Source organism: Chiloscyllium punctatum, chromosome 22 (assembly GCF_047496795.1).
Source record: "Chiloscyllium punctatum isolate Juve2018m chromosome 22, sChiPun1.3, whole genome shotgun sequence".
Classification (NCBI taxonomy): Eukaryota; Metazoa; Chordata; class Chondrichthyes; order Orectolobiformes; family Hemiscylliidae; genus Chiloscyllium; species Chiloscyllium punctatum.
In genome coordinates, this window is record NC_092760.1 from 49692455 (window position 1) to 49710207 (window position 17753).

The 17753-nt window shown below is 40.0% G+C and overlaps 1 protein-coding gene across 1 annotated transcript in view; it reads left to right on the plus strand.

Annotated features, from left to right (window-relative positions):
* The window catches only part of lrp5 (low density lipoprotein receptor-related protein 5), a 206997-nt gene that overhangs the window by 34674 nt on the left and 154570 nt on the right, over positions 1-17753 (plus strand). The gene's annotated exons all lie outside the window — the stretch shown is intronic.

Genomic DNA, 17753 nt, shown 5'->3' on the forward strand with positions numbered 1-17753 from the left:
AAATACTTAGTATTCTCCATAGAGTAAATGACAAACTTTTATTAAAAACTAAGTTGATGGTAATTTGTTATTTCCCCCTCCCTTATGGAAGTCTGTTTTCCTGTCACTGAACTCTGTTTTGAATATGATTTATTGCAGTCATTTGACATTTAGATTCAGTTTATTTCTAGGACAAGGTGCATTTTGGAAGAGGAAATTTATTTTACAAGTCAATTATTAATTTGTATAGGATGTCACAAGTTTGACTATATCCTTTTGGTGATTTGATTGTCTTCCATGATTAAGTATGTATTTCCTTTTGCAAATTAATGAGGTGTGTGCTGGCAATACTGTAATCTGACTTGTTGCGGCCTCTGTTGTAAACAGAAGATGTAAGATGCATTTAGCAATCAGCCTGTAAATATGGTAGGGTTTTGGAAGGCAGTTGGCAATGCAGAACTCTCTTATATTAGAAAATTGAAATAACTCCACAGAGGCCATTATCCCATCATCAAGTCACCTTTCATTTACACGTGGAAAGTCCTAGACACTGATCCAACTCTGAGTATCAGGATATCTGACATTTTGTTTTTATCTAACAGCCAGGGCTCCTTGTTTGGACCAGATTAACAACCCCTCTTCGAAGTCAACCTGGCTGATGTCTTCACAATCATTACAGAAATATTTTAAAGAAGTGGTAATATGAGCAAAAATGTTTTTAAAGTAAACAGACTTTGTCTTAAGATGTACATTGCCAGTGAATTAAGTAGTTGATAATGGTGAAAGCCTGACTAAAGGAAGGCGTAGGGAACATCTAGAAAGAAAGAAACCTGGACTATTCAGCATAAATTTCAAAAGAAAAATCATGTTTGCTCAACTTTGATACATTCTTTGAGGAATTAACAAGTGAGTAGACTGTGGTAATGCAGCAGTTGTAATTTACCTGGATTCTCAAAAAATGCCATCAGTAAGTTATCTCATAATAGACTAAAAAGGAGAGAGAATGTGGAGACCATCTTGCAGAATGCATTGCAAAATAGCTTTAATATAGAAAGTAAACAGTGATAGTAAAGGTTAGCACTGTTCACAGTGGTGATGGTTGAACAGTGTTCTAAAAGTATCAATGCTGGGACCACTGCTGTTCTTAATTTTTGGTCATGATTTCCACATTTTTAAAATGGCATCAACCTGTTTGGGTGGTGATGTGCATGGTAGTCAGTACTGAGGAAGACTGCACTAAAAAGAAAGACATTAATACACTTGCCGAACGCACAAATGACTGCCAACTGATTTTCAGCACAAATAAATCTGTTTGGTTGGATGAATGGGGAGGTCAGTTATTACTTAGAAGGTGCCAGTCTGTATAGGGCACAGGAACAAGAGGAACTTGGATTGCAAGTACACAATAAAGTTGCCCTACAGGTTTGCAAGGCCATAACATAGCAAACCAAGCGCTAATGATTGGAGAGAGTAAGAATTGAAAGCCTTTGTTTATAACAGTGATTCCAGAAATGTATCAGTCAACTGGCTTTGACCCAGTGACAGTAAAGGAGTGGCATGATAGTTCCGTAATGTGATGTGTGATTTTAAAAACGTTTTGAAAAAGTCTTTCACACAATCCTTCCTGTATTTAAAAAAAAATTTACACTTCAAGAAAATAAAAATGTAAATCACTTAGACCTTTTGAAGTATCAATAGCAGACATTGCAAGAACCTGAACGTTCTTATCTTTATGTAAATAAACATTGTCAAATTAATAGCAATGATTAGAGATCCAGCACCATCAATAACTTCGGGTCTTAGGAAGTCTGGTCTGTCAGCCATGCTTGTAGCAAAAGGAGATTCTGTTTTAAGAAAATAAAATGTATTCAAACATTTTAATATAACACACTAAAATAAACTTTTATCAGTATAGTATCTGTTACAGTGTACAGTGAGTGAATGGCCAAAATAAGACCAGAATAGCTATGTGGGCTTATAAGAATGGGTGGGGGACATAACCTGGAAAGGGGGTATGAGCTGTCATGGGGTTTCAGAGAATGCTAGCTCCTGGCATTTTCAAAAAACATGTTTCTGGAATGAAGGCATTGTTGTCTAGACCAGCTTTCATAAGTGGCCTGGAGAACGTGGTCATGACCTGCTTTCTTGAACCTCTGCAATTGTTTTTGGTGCAGTGCTATTAGAGAGGGAGTTTCAGGAATTTGAGAAAGTGGGAATGAAAAGCTGATATAGGTCCAAGTCACAATGGTGTGTTGCTTGGAGGCTAACTTGCAGGTGGTAGTGTTTCCATGCATTTGCTGCCGTTATCCTTAAGATGTTTAATACAGCCCAGAGCACAATGACAGAAATTGCTAGAGTACTTTGCATAAATTGGCAGAATTAGATTTCTTAATCTATGTTTACTCAATGAAGGTCATTGAAGTTCTGTTACAGATGCCAGCAGAGACAATTTGGAGTGTTGAAATTCAAACTGGAAGGTCCAGCACATCCTTTCACACCTTAGTGGTTATCAGATCAGCTGTGAAGTTACTGCCAGTCCAGCGTATGATAGCAGAAAGGTGTTTTGGTAAATAGAATACCACAGGGTTCAATCCTTGTAAATCTCTTCTGCACCATTTCCAATTTCTCATAACCAAGCACAGTACTATCAGCATTTGTAAAACAGTGAATATTTGGTTATTGTGCTTGAGATTCCAACTGGTTTGTTAAAATTCTTAATGTTCTAAAATTTGGATCGTTCAAATAAATAAATAATGGAAATAATAGTTACAAGTTTGTATTTAACCAGAACTGTTCATGATGCACAAGTGTGCACAGAGTGATTTTTAAAAATCCTGTTATAAAATAAGCACTCCTTTCAAATAATGTTATGGTGTAATGATCTATGCCTCTAAACCCATATATAGTCATAGAGACTAACAGCACGGAAACAGACCCTTCAGTCCAATTCGTCCATGCCACCCAGATATCCTAACCTAAAATAGTCCTACTTGCCAGCACCTGGCCCATATCCCTCCAAACCCTTCCTTATTCATATACCTATCCAGATGCCTTTTAAATGTTGCACTTGTACTAGCCTCCACTACTTTCTCTGGCTGCTCATTCCATACATGTGCCACTCTCTGTGTGGAAAAGTTGCCTCTTAGGTCTCTTTTATATCTTTCCCCTCTCACCCTAAACTTATGCCCTCTAATTCTGGACTCCCCCACCGAGGAGAAAAAAAACTCTGTCCATTTGTCCTATCCATGCCCCTCATGATTTTATAAACCTCTATAAGGTCATCCCTCAGTCTCCGATGCTCCAGGGAAAACAGGCTTAGCCTATTCTACCTCTCCCTATAGCTCATATCCTCCAACCCTGGCAACATCCTTGTAAATCTTTTCTGAACTCTTTCAAGTTTCACAACATCCTTCCAATAGGACCTGAAGAAAATGTATAGATTTAACATCTGTTCCGTAATGCCGGTGAAATTGTACACTTCAAACAACAGTTATGGCGGTTTGTTCATTTTTCCGATCGCCTTGTAGGTAATAGAAAACACAATGCATCATCTGTACAAGTAATACATTTGAAAAAAGTTTTGAAATGTAGGTATTTTAATCAAATTCTTTCAAGTACAGAGTAGTGTTCAGATCTATACTAGATGTATGTGGTGTAAATCTGTGAATGTGAGCACTAAGTTAAATTGGCTATCCATGATCAAGTTCTGAAAGAGTAAATATTGACAGAACAAAACGGGTGATAATCTGGTCCATACTATCTGCGTCTCCAAATAAGAGTGACTGTTGTTGGAGGTTGCGTTTTTGAGTTTGGGTCAACTGCTACCTTAAGTACTGTACTGCATTCTAGATTTAAGGTGGCTTTGTAGCAACATTGAAGGATAAAGTTAGTGTTTAGACTGAATTACAAAAGAATTCCATATTTATCATTCCAAAGTAAAATGGGTCATCTACATTACAGTTGTCCAGTTCGTCCAAGTTGTTAAAATAGGAGGAGCACAATGACTACCTACATGCCTAATTTAGCAATACTTCATATTCTTTCCAAACCTAAAATGACCTTAACTTCAGTAAAAGAATGTTAGTATGCAGATGGTGCTTATGTCTGTGCTCACTCCGAAACTGAGGACCAAGTTATTGTCAACTCCTTCTCCACAGTATGTGAAGTCTCTGTATCAACCATTTCCTATGGCAAAACACTTCCCCATGAACTAAGATCAACAGCAAGATGTCTAAAAAAAATACCCAATTTCCAAATCTTGGGGGCATCCTCTCAACAGGGGTAGACCTAGACAAACAAAATTCTTCATTGCCTCCAATTGTGCAAGTTCAGCCTTCAGTAAACTAAGAAAATACATATTTGTGAATCAGAATGTTAAACCCAAGTAGTATATTGGGCAGCAGTGATCCCTTAACTCAATAATACTTCAGAAACTTAGATAACCTACAGCAGGCACCTCAAATCATTGGAGAAATGCCATTGGCAATATCTTCACAAGATCTTCAAAATCCAAAGGCAAGATAGGCAGTCCAAGAGGCATACTCCCCAGGACTGAAGCGCTAATCACTCATAACCAGTTCTGTTGGATGGGACAAGTCGTTTGTATGCCTGACACCAGACTCCTTCAGCAACTGCACGGATCTTGACTGTAGCAGGGAACACAGAGGGTGGTAGCAGAAATGCTTTAAGGATAAACTTGAAACATCCAAAACAATGTCAAATGCCCCCACTGTCACATGGAAATCCCTGGTTTGTGGCCAACCAAAATGGAGCGGGATCATTTGGGAATGCACCAATCATGCGAAGAGACTACTTCAGGAACATGTAGAGATGCGATTGAGGAATTGGACAGAGTCACAAACCTCCAAATCTCCATCTTCTCATCAAATACCACCAGTATCAAATGAGGCAGTCTCTGCAATCACACATTGAACTTCTCAACCATGCTTAAAGCTCATCGAACTAGAGAAGAGGCAAACTATCTTCAATTCCAGTATCGTACATCAAAGATAGGAAAAGAATGGTAGACCAAATATACATTTGATATAGTAATATTTGATGTTTTCTCTGGATGTCAAAACTAAATAAATATTCCATGCTGAAGCACTCAATGGCCTCACCTTGATGACAAAATTCAAATCTGCCAGTTTAGGAAAAAAATACAATATTGTATTTTATGTAGTGAAGATCCAGTGGTCATTGTTCACCACTAATAGTATATATCGGGAGAAGGAAGTTCTCATTAGCTTGGCCACTGTTTGTCCCTCAACCCTCCTCACTAAAATAAATGACCTGATAATTATCTCATTGCTGTTGAAGACCTTTGTCATGTGCAAAGTTTTGTACATTGTAATACTGGTTGCACATGCATCATGCAAAACACTATATACATGTGAATTTGTTTTTTCTCTTTGAGAGCTTCTCTAATGTGTTTTGTGACAAAAGTTGAAGGATAGTTGTAATTATGAATTGGCTTAGGTACTGGATGTGCAGTTTAAAATGGAAAGTCCCTAATGAAAACCAACTATGCAAATCCTTAGGCGGTGTGTCTCTGAGGCTGTATAGAAATAGGAAGCAGATCTAATGAAACTGTTGAACTTTTGCCATAATCACTGTTTTAGAAAATTTGTTAAAATCTCTTTTTTTTTAAGAAAAACCTCATTCTTCCTCATGACAGTCTCCTGAATGGAACCTGCAAAAAGAGGATTATTAGTATTTTTAAGTTCAACGTGCAACACAATTTGGTCTGGCAAAGGGCACAAATTCATTTCTTGCTCATTTTTAGACTTTCCTTTATATAAACTAGGAAACTTAATCAGTTATTGTATGTTTGGAGGAAAAAACTGTCCTGAAATCTAGAGTAACAGTGTCATCAGTGGCATCATGGAATGTTACATGACATTTTGACAACAGTACATACTGGTGTTTTTCTACACAGCCAGAAAATTTAACCTTCTTTTCCTACTCACTCCTATTCTGTTTAAAATTTCCCTCTCCCACTCATTTGTAGATTTTCCTTTAGCAATACTCTGTGGTGGAGAATTCTGAAATAATTTGTGTATGTGATACTGAAGGCAGTTTTTATTTAACTATATGGTTTTTCAACATTGCATGGCCTTTTCCATGAAGACTTTGGGCAATCTTCCCATGCTCTGAATGACATGGGTGATGGTGAGCTGTGTGACAGAATTAGGCAAGATGATCAAGAATTAGCATCTTGTACAGTTTTTTTCAAGCATCGTGGTAAGATTTTCATTAGCAGCAGCAGGTTCCCAATTGATGCTCATTCTTGGTTGTTAAAGGCTTTGTTAACAATTCTGTTTGCCTCAGGTTTTACCAAACTCTTCATAAAAACTAATATTGAGAAAACGTGACATGGAAAGCAGAGCAACTTATTGGCATGATAAACCCGCCAGCATCCCTGATCCAATTCTATCTTGCCTATAGCCAAACTAAAGAGTAGGGCATGATCCATGAGTACTAGCCACACATGCCCTTTCACCATGGACGTTGGCACTCCACTTTGAGGGAGCCATTGCCAACATCCTCCAGAGTACTGCCACTGTACCCTGCAAGGGCAGACTTGTATGACTGAGTATGCTGGCAACAAGCAGTATACAGGTACCACATAGGGAAAGTAACCCATTCCACAGTGTGGACCAGGCTGCTTACCAGAGGAGCCCCCTTGCTTTCTCAGTGCACTCTCACCTGATGCCAATCTACAATGCCACAGCATGCCTACCTTACCTTGCCCAGCTATACCTTGCATTGGCAATCAATGCAGTCATAATCAGACAGGTGGCTTTACCATACAGAAGTCAAGAATATGTGCAAATTGTTGTATGTCAGTATACCATGTCTGTCTAGCACCTGTACTACACAGCCTTGGCATTTGTGTCAAACACACAGCATCAGCAGCAAGCAGTCTCAAAGTCCAAGTGGGGTGGACCGCTGTGAAATCTGTGGGGGCGCCTGTCAGTCAGGGAGTCCAGTGTGGTTTGTCAAGATCAGCTCTTATACAAGCTTTGGCAAAGTCAGGAGTCTGGTCAGGTTGGCCTTGCATAAGGGATTCATGCCTCCATGCTACAGGGAATGGTTCGTGATCATTCCTTGATCTCCACAGGGGCCCGTCCATGGGATAGATATGACACTCTCTGGGAGGAGTTTGGGCTACCAGGAGCTGAGGGCAGTGCTGGCAGGTCAGGCACGTCAGTGTGAGCCACAGTTGTCCTGTCACCTCCATTCACCGGAATTAAGGAGGAAGGGGTCCAGGGGAACAGACTGAGAGAAAGGGAATTGAAAAAAATTGGCAGTTGTAGGTGCATATACATAGATTGGGTGATGACCTAGAGAAGTGTGATGTCTGTGGGGGTTGACAGACTGGGCATCGAGAAATAAGAGGGTTCTGTTGGCAGTCTCATCGGTATATGTTGAGGCCAAGAGTCACTGGCAGAGGTCTACTTGCTCTTGTTCCAATCATAAAGCACGTGGATAGCACAATGTTGAGGAGAACACCTGTGCAGGGATTCGCAAGAACAGATTTGTGACTGAGTGATTCTGCAACTGTGTGCTGGGTATTAATGTGGGAACAACATTGGCTGCCAGAATAGGATATCCTCACAACCTACGCATGGAGAATACCTACTTCCCAGTCATTCTGCACCATTTCAATGTCACTGTCACAGCTGGGGATCTCCATCCGATTTACACTCCTGCACACATTGCCTATTGTTTGTTTGGCTGTTGTGAAGCAGTGGGTGGGGCTTAAGATGTCAGGCTGAGCTGATGCCTTACACACATTGCAGTCCCTGATTCCATAGGATATTTGGTGTTCATCATACACCTTCAACCACTGGGTCTCATTAAAGCTGAAGGAATGATGATAGAGCGCACACTGGATATCTAGACCTTAAAGCGACAAAAACTTGAAGGGTGAAAAGCAAGGGTTTTTGAAATAAAAAAATACTTTTCCACAGAAGTTTATTTAAAAATGACATACATAACATTGCATGGAAAACAAATTATTTACATGATATTTTTAAGTATTGCCTCCACATGGCCCTAATACAATTTTCTGTTCCTTTCCCTCTTCCTGCTGTGAGACACTAGTGGTGGAGGGCTTGAACACCTCTGTCAACCAAGTGAAGGCCTGTGTGTAGATATTCCTCCAGTTAAGTGTCTTGTGATGTGGGGGGTTACCTGGACTAGGTTAGATGTATCCTATCCATTCTTACTTTGCCTTTATCTTGAGGTACAGTAAATAGGGTAATGGAGCAATGGTGTTGGCGGCTCTCATACAGCCCCTTCAGGCTCCCCGGGCCTGTCATGGAGTCATGCAGCACAGAAACAGACTCTTCAGTCCAACTTGTCCATACTGACCAGACATCCTGATATAACCTAGTCCTATTTGCCAGCTTTTGGCTGTCAACCCTTTCTATTCATATACTCATCCAGATGTCTTTTGAAGTGTTGTAATTGTACCCACCACTTCCTCTGGCAGCTCGTTCTATACAGACATCACACACACACTCTCTCTCTCTCTCTCTCTCTCTCTATTTGAAAAAGTTACCCATCAGGTCCTTTTTAAATCTTTTCCCTCTCACCTTAAACCTATGCTGTCTAATTTTGGACTCTCCCACTGTAGTTAAAAGACCTTAGCTATTCACCGTAACCGTGCCCCTCCTGATTTTAAAATCCTGTATAAGTTCACCCCTCAGCCTCCAAAACTCCAAGGGGAAAAAAGCCCCAGTCTATTCAGCCTATCCCTTTTAACTCAAACTCTCCAATCCTGGCAACATCCTTGTCAATCTTTTCTGCACCCTCTCAAGTTTAACAGCATCTTTCCTATAGAAGGTCGGCCTGAATTATCTGCAGAATTCTAGAAGTGGCCTGACCAATATGCAACGTGACATCCCAACTTCTATACTTAGTTGTTCTGATCAATGAATACAAGGGTGCCAAACACCACCTTCAGCATCCCGTCTCCCTGTGACCATTTTAAAAGAACAAAATACTTACATCCCTAGGTCTCTTTGTTTGGCAACACTCCTCAGAGCTTTACCATTACCTGTATAAAGCCTGTTCTGGTTTGCCTTACCAAAATGCAAGACCTCACATTTATCTAATTAACCTCCATCTGCCACTTCTTGGTCCGTTGGCCTTATCTGATCAAGGTCCCGTCGTACTCTGAGAAAGTCATCTTTATTGTCCATTACACCTATTTTGGTGTCATCTCCAAACTTACTAACCAGACCTCCTATATTCCGATCCAAATAATTTATAAAAATTATGAAAAGCAGTGGACCTAGCACCGATCCTTGTGGCACACCATTGGTCACTGGCCTCCAGAAACAGGCCAGAATGAACCTCTAAACACCAGACCCATTCCCTTACCCTATAACTCCACATTTACCCCTGAATAATGCACCTAACCTACTCATTCTTGAACACTATGGACAATTTAGCATGGCCAATCCACCTAACCTGCACATCTTTGGATTGTGGGAGGAAACTGGAGCACCTGGAGGAAACCCACGCTGACAGTGGGAGAAGGTGCAAACACCATACAGACAGTCACCTGAGGCTGGAATCGTACCTGGGTCCCTGGTACTGTGAGGCAGCAGTGCTAACCACTGAGCCACCAAGCCACCCGCGTTGACTCCATGGCAACTGCAAACCTGTGTGTGGAGGCACACTGACATTCTCTGAACTGGCTGCAGTGTTGCAGAGTCTGGGTGATGGCAGGCTGTGCATTGCTCTAGCTTCTCCACTATGAAGACCAGTGCCTCCTGTTCATCTGCCTGTCACTGTTGCTCCTTCTCCCTGTGTGCAAGAATGAAATCCCTCATCACTGAAACCGCAGGGTCATCATCTGTCAGGGTTCAGCAGGTGCTTGGACTCTAGCAGTCTTCTGACTGCCAGTGGTTAGAGTGTTGCCAAACAAAGAGACCTAGGGATGCAAGTATTTTGTTCTTTTAAAATGGTCACAATTCACTAGAGTGTGATTCCACATTGTGTATCATCCGTGCTGCCAGGAGTCCAGGAGACAGAATTGCTGAGGGACCATCCGATGTCTTGGCATCCTCATCTGAGGAGATCATGGATGTGTCATTTGGTGTGAGGTTGGGCCATTCCTTGTGGCAGGGGAGGGATCTGGCAAGACACAAGAGGCAGAAGGCGTTGCAGCCAACAGTTACTGGTGGTAATTCAATGTCTGTCCTGTTAATGTGAGCATTAGAGAAGAATGACAAGTTGCACTGACTAAGGTGTCAGGACACTGATGTCTCCACATCCCTGCAGCAGTGATTCCAGGCTTCTGTAAGACTAAGTATCTTTTCCTCAGGAGCTGAGGATACCAACATCCAGCACCGCATCACCTTTTCTGGTGTCAAATCCCTTTGTTATCAGCTGCTTTAGAACATTTTAAGGTATTAAAGTAGCCAGGAACATCCAAAATATGATGAAATTTGGATACAATATTTAATGATTCAGCACAAGAGTAGATTGCAGCTGGATTTATGATATGATTGACCAACCATGTTATAAGAATCAGGATACAAATAACAAGTCTTTGAAAATATAATTTGAATTCTTTCTTCCCCTTTCTTGTACATTCATGTGAGAGTCTCGGTAAGCCATAATGAATCAATGTTGGATTACTTTTCATGACTTATTCTGCAAAATGAGCACCCAGGATGGGGGAAAGACTTTGTATCCTTTAAAACTATTGTCCATGTTTAGTCTAACAGGAACAAGAACATTTCCAGTTGTCACGAGAAGCAGTTCATTTCCAAGTACAATGCAATAAAGAAAAAAACCTGTAGTGAAATTCTGAACTGTGATTGGTTGTGTTGGAAGCATTTAGGGCTCTAAAAGTTTCAATAACATAATAATTTGCTACCTATCTGTGCTGCACGTAGAGATTGAAGTTAATTCACATTAATGTGATATATAGAACTGGTTTAAACTTCAAAATGAAATGCGTGTTTGTACAAGAAATCGAGCTCAAAAGGATTCAGTGAAAGCTAATACTGCTGGATTTGCTTTTGTAGAGACATTGAATTTGGTTTCAGCCGGAAATCTGTCATTTAAAATCCTTTCTTATATTTAGCTTATGAGAGAAAACAGATTTAAGGTGCACAAAACTAAGTGAAATTACAGCACGTAAGTTAGTAGCAGAAAAATCCCTGCACCCTCCAGTTATATTTTCAGTTTAATAATAGTTATGGATCAAAAAATATGTGAATGATCAGGAGCTATCTGAAACTACTGTTCATTACTGTCACCATGTTTAAATCTTTCAACCAGTTACTGAGATAAGTACATGCCTCTGAGTAAAGCATACAGGAATGAATTAATAGATTAAGAAATGGCCTTGTAATTTGGGAGGATTTTGAGTAATGTTAATAGTCAAATATGATTTCACTCCCATGTAAAGTGTTAATCAATTATAACAGTGCTGCATTGCTCAATTATTTGACTGTGACAATACAAAAATTTGAGTTGGCAAGAGTGCTGCCATTTGACCCCTGAACCTCTATTTAATAAGATCACAGATGATCAGACTGTAATCTGAATTCTAGATTTCTGTAAACCCCGATAACCTTTCATCCAGTTGTTTACAAAGAATCTATCTACTTCTACATTAAATAATTAAAAACCATTTCCACCAACTTATTCAGAAGTGAGTTCCAAAAATTTATTGCCCTCAGAGAAAACCTGTTTTCCTCATCTGTATTAAATTGGTAAACCCCTTATTTTAAAATGCTGATCCCTGGTTCCACATTTTTCACAAAAGGAGGTATCCTTTCCACATCTGTCCAGTCAAGAGCCTTTGATCTTGTTTCAATCAAGTCGCCTCTTACTCTTTGAAACTTCAATGGATACAAGCCTAGCCTGTGCAATCTTTCCTCATACGATAGCCTTTCATTCCAGCTATTAGTCTCGTAAACTTCTGAACTGCTTCTGATACTTTTACATTCTTCTTTAAATAAAGTGACGAACACTGTACGCCGTCAAATGCGGTCTTAGCAGTGTCCTGTAAAACTGAAGCATAACCTCCCTACTTTTGTATTCAATTCCGCTTGCAATAAACAGTAATGTTCTTTTAGCTTTCTTAATTACATGCTCTCCCTCAATACTAATCTTTTGAGATTCGTGCACTTAGACACCTAGATATCTCTACGTCTCCAAGCTCTACCACTTCTCATCATTTAGATAATGTGCTGCTTCTTTTACTCTTCCTGCCAAAATGGCCAGTCTCGTTTTCACACCTTATATTACATTCTCCCAGATCTTTGGCCACTCACTTAACCTACCCGCATTCTTTATGGCCTCCTCCTATCCTCTTTATAGCATATTTTTCTAACTTTGTCTGGCATTATCAAATTTAGGTCTTTTAATCCAAATCATTTATGTGAACATTGAAATATCAAAAGCATAATGATATATAATCTGGTGAAGCTACAGAACAGGACTACTTGCATACCAATCATCATAAGCAGCAAGAGGTAGATAGAGCTAAGCAAATCCATAACCAATGGATCAGATATGAGCTCTACAGTCTTTCATATTCAGTTGTGAATGGTGGTGGACATTTAAATAACTCACTGGAGGAGGAGGATGCACATATATCCTGATCCTCGATCATCAGCACAAAAGTAAAGCGAAAGCATTCTCAACAATCTTTAGCCAGAAGTGGCAAGTAGATGATCCATCATGACCTTCTCCCAGCATTTATTCTAGCCATGATTCCGCCTATTTGATTTGCTCCACATGACATTAAGGAACAGGTGGAGACACTGGATACTGCAAAGGCTATGGGCCCCAACAAAATTCCAACAATAATACTGAAAACATGCTCCAGAACTTCCCGTGCCCCTAGCCAAGCTGTTCTAGTACAACTGTAGCATTGCATACAACTGACAATGTAGAAAATTGTTCAGGTGTGTCTGGTGTACACATAAAGGCAGAAAGATCCAACCCAGCCAACTTCTGTCCTATTAGTCAACTCTCAATCATTAGTAAAGTAACAGAGGGTGTCAGCAATAGTGCTATCAATACTCAGCAATAACCTGCTCACTGGCTCTGGCAGAATTCAAAATGAGAATCAATCAGCTCCTGATTTCATTACAACCTTGATTCAAACATGGACAATTGAGGTGAATTCTAGAGATGAGAGTGACAGCCCTTGACATCAAGGCTGCATTTGAATAAGTGTAGCATTAAGCAAAATTAGAAACAATGAGAACCAGGAGAAAAACTTCCACTATTTGGAGTGGCATCTGGCATAAAGGAAGATGGTTATGGTCACGGGAGGTCAGTCGACTCAACTTCAGGATTTCAGTGCAGGACTTCCTCAAGGTAGTGTCCTTGGCTCAACCATCTTCAGCTGCTTCGTCATTAACCTGTACTCCATCATAATGTTAGAAGTGAGGATGTTTGCTGATGGCTGATGACTGCACAATGATCAGTACAATTTGTGACTGAAGCAGTCCATGTCCAAATGCAGCACGACCTGGACAATATCCAATTTTGGGCTGACGTGATGCACTGATGTTTATGTAATAAAATGATAAACAGTGATCAATTCTAACAAGAAAGAATGTAACAGTTGAAATTCAATGGCCTTACCAACCCTGAATCACCCACTACCAACCTCCTCGGTTTGTCATTGGCTAGAAGCTGAACTGGACTAATTACTGTGGCTACAAAGACAGGTCAGAAGCTAAGTATCCTGCAAAGAGCAATTCACCTCCTGACTCATAGAGTCATAGAGATGTCCAGCATGGAAACAGACCCTTCAGTCTAACCCGTCCATGCCGACCAGATATCCCATTGGTTAAGCCACTGTTGGAATATTGCGTGCTATTCTGGTCTCCTTCCTATCGGAAAGATGTTGTGAAACTTGAAAGGGTTCAGAAAAGATTTACAAGGACACTGCCAGGGTTGGAGGACTTGAGCTATAAGGAGAGGCTGAACAGGCTGGGGCTGTTTTCCCTGGAGCATTGGAGGCTGAGGGGTGACCTTATAAAGGTTTAGAGAATTATGAGGGGCATGGATAGGATAAATAGGCAAAGGCTTTTCCCTGGGGTCGGGGAGTTCAGAATTAGTGGGCAAAGGTTTAGGGTGAGAGGGGAAAGATATAAAAGAGACCTATGGGGAAACTTTTTCACAAAGGGGGGTACGGGTATGGAATGAGCTGCAAGAGGAAGTGGTGGAGGCTGGTACAATTGCAACATTTAAGAGGCATTTGAGTGGGTATATGAATAGGAAGGGTTTGGAGGGATATGGGACGAGTGCTGGCAGGTCCTCAAAGCCTTTAACCAAATCAGCAAAAGATAAGTCAGGACTGTGATGAATATTCCCCACTTGAATTCAATTCCACCAAAATCCAAGAAATTGACACTGTCCAAGACAAAGCAACCTGCTAGATTGGCAGCACACCCCTAAACATTCAGTTCCTCTAATACCGATGCTTATGAGAACCATCAACATAAAACATTGTAGAAATTCACAAAAGATGTTTAAACAAAACCTTCCAAATTATGATACTACTATCAAGAAGAACAAGCGCAGCAGATACGTGGGAACACCACCACCTGCAAGGTCTGCTCCAAGCCACTCGTCATCCTAACATGGAAATATAATTCCATTTCTGTTGCTGGGTCAAAATCCTGGAGCTCCCATCTTAACAGCATTGTGAGTCTACCTACAACCAAATGAATTACGGAAATTCCAAGAAGGCAGTTCATCACCTCCTTAAGAACAAGTAGAGATGGGCAGTAAATGCTGGCTGGGCCAGTAATCTGTACATTCCATGGATGAATGAAAAGAAAATGTAAAACATTGTGACCCAGCACTGATCCCTGTGGCATGCCATTCATTACGTCGTGCTAATCAGAAAATAACCCATTGGTCCATGTCTGAAATGAGCTACCAGAGGAAGTGGTGAAGTCTGGTACAATTACGATACTTAAGGCATCTGGTGGATATATGAATAAGAAGAGTTTAGAGGGACATGGCCAATGCTGGCAAATAGGATTAGGTCATATTGAGATGTCTGGTCAGCATGGACGATTTGGACCAAAGGGTCTGTTTCTGTGCTGTATGATTCTTTAAACCTAACCTGTTTCCTGTTAGCTACCTAATCTTCCATCCATGCTAATATGTTACCTCAACACCATAAGCCTTTATTTTCCACAATGACCTTTGATATGTTACTTTTTTAAATGCCTTCTGAAAATCTAAGTAAAGTACATCCACTTGTTCCCCTTTATCCACAACATGTTACTTCTTCAAAGAACTCCAGCAAATTGGTTAAATATAATTTCCCTTTCTCGCAAAACTGCATTTGCTGACACTGAATAACATTCACTGTATGCTGTAGGGAAATGATTATGATTAATTGAAATGTGTCTGCATGCATGACTTTGTCATTTGGGCTGGGGAGGAGAAGAGATCGAGGGGAAGGGAGAGAATGGATCCACTAGACTAGAAATAGTGTATGTAAGGCTTTCATTCAAGAAAGAAGGGAGACAGAAGGCAAGAAACTACGCCCAGTTAACATAACATCTGTCAAAAGGATTAAGGTATTTTTAAATATTATTTCGTCATACAATTCACTTAGGAAAGTTTAATGTCATCAGTGAGATTGTGAGAAGGCAGTTTTTGGTGACACCAAAACTTTGGGTGGGCATTCATGCTCACATGTTAATGTGCATCTGCACAGTTCCAATCCCTAATGTCATGTACAGATGTCCACACTCTGCATGTGCACAGAACAGGCACACAATCTTGAAACTGGTGCTGTGGGGAGTGAGGGCCATTCTCTGTTTTTCACAACTCCCCTCACCCCAGACCCCAACACCTACCTGTTGTTTCCCTCTAACAGCCATTCTACCATCCCTATCCATTCTTTTGTTGCTCTCACTCCCCAAAACACCCTCTGCATTTCTCCCCATGTCTCCATTCAGTTCCTATTTCAAAACTGTATGCCTGTTCTGTGCACATGCACAGTGTGGACATCTGTACATGACATAAATACATATAGGGATTGGAACTGTGCAGATGCACATTAACATGTGAGCATGAATGCCCAATCACCCCAAAGTTCTGGTTTCACCAAACACTGCCTTCTCACAATCTCACTGATGACATTGAACTTTCCGAAGTGAATTGTATGACAAAACAATCTTTAAAAATACCCTTTACCCTTTGACAGGTGTTATGCTAACTGGGCGTAGTTTCTTGCTTTCTGTCTCCCTCCCTTCTTGAATGAAAGCCACAAATACACTATTTCTGGTCCAATGGATCTTTCCTTGAAACTTAATCTTCATTTAAACCCAAGGATGAAGTCCAGGAGGGCCCAGGGATTTGTCAACCCACAGTTCCAACGATTTGCTCACTATCTCTTCCTTGATGAGTATAACTTTCTTTAGTTCCTCTTTCTATTCTGTTTCCAGTTACAGCTATTTGTAGATATTAGTTGTACATTCCACAGTAAAGATTGACACAAAATATCTCTTTAGTTCAGCTGTCAACTCTGTAGTTTTGGTCGTGAATTCTTCAGACTTGCCTTCTTTAGGATCAGAGTTCATCTCTTTAACCCTCTCCCTTAATAGATATCATTTTTAAAAATTCTCAATATCTTATTTTATATTTCTAGCTAACTTTGTAATATATTTTAATTTTTCCCTCTGTATTAATCTTTTAGCCATTCTTTACAGTTTTTAATATTCTATCTGGTTTTCTGACCTGCTACCCACATTTGAACGATTAAATGATTTTTCTTTAAGTTTGATATTATTTTTAACTTTTTCCTTAAACATGGATACTGGGTCCTCCCCTAGGAATTTTTCTTTCTCATTGGAATGTCTCTATTCAATGCCTTCTACTTCATTTTAATTGGTCCATTCATCAACCTAATTTTCCAGTTCACTTCTCTGCTGTTGTGGTCTCGAAGAATGACCTTATTTAAGTTGAAAATACTAGTCTCAGACCCATTTTTCTCTTTGCAGAATGGTCTGCATTTTACAAATTCCTCAGCTTTTGCCTTTCTAATCGTTTTTCCCAGTCTTGACATGTGAGTCCCCATGATTAAATAAGCTTCCATTATTTATTCCTTGTACTTCATCCACTTGGTGATTGCTGTTAGAGGGCCTGTATGTCACTCCCACAAGCTTTATCATTTCTCATTTTGAATTAATCTACTTCTAATTCTTGTTTTCCTCCCATTTGTGTTTAGTATATTTTATTTTTAAAACAATATTTATACGCAGGGAGTTCTCCTTCACTGGCAAAAGGAAATGTCTGTGTATTATGCCTGTTGTGAATGAAACAAAAGCATTTTTGACATAACTCCCTGCTGCATTCACACATAGCAACACATTGATTAAGCAGAGTAGATTTTCCAACCAGTTCTCTTTTCTCGTGCAGTTTATAAATTGTTGCTCAGTTTGAAATTTGCTATTCTTGCATCTGTCCTGATGAGTGCAGGAAGAAAATCTTCAACAACCTGAATTTTTTTCTTTCAGTCATAATCAAAATTAAGATTTGTCCATAAAATGTATTTTAAGAAAAGCCAATGGATTTTCCAGTGTTTCAACATGCCAGAACATGAAGTATTGGGACATGATTTATTGGATTGTTTCCCATTTGCTCTGACCTTGGGCAAGCTACTTTTTTGAGGAGGTGTGTGTGGAAGCACCAATTTGAAGAAAGGTATTTTCCCAGTTGGAGAGAGAGGCAGATGGAAAACAAGTAACCCAAACATC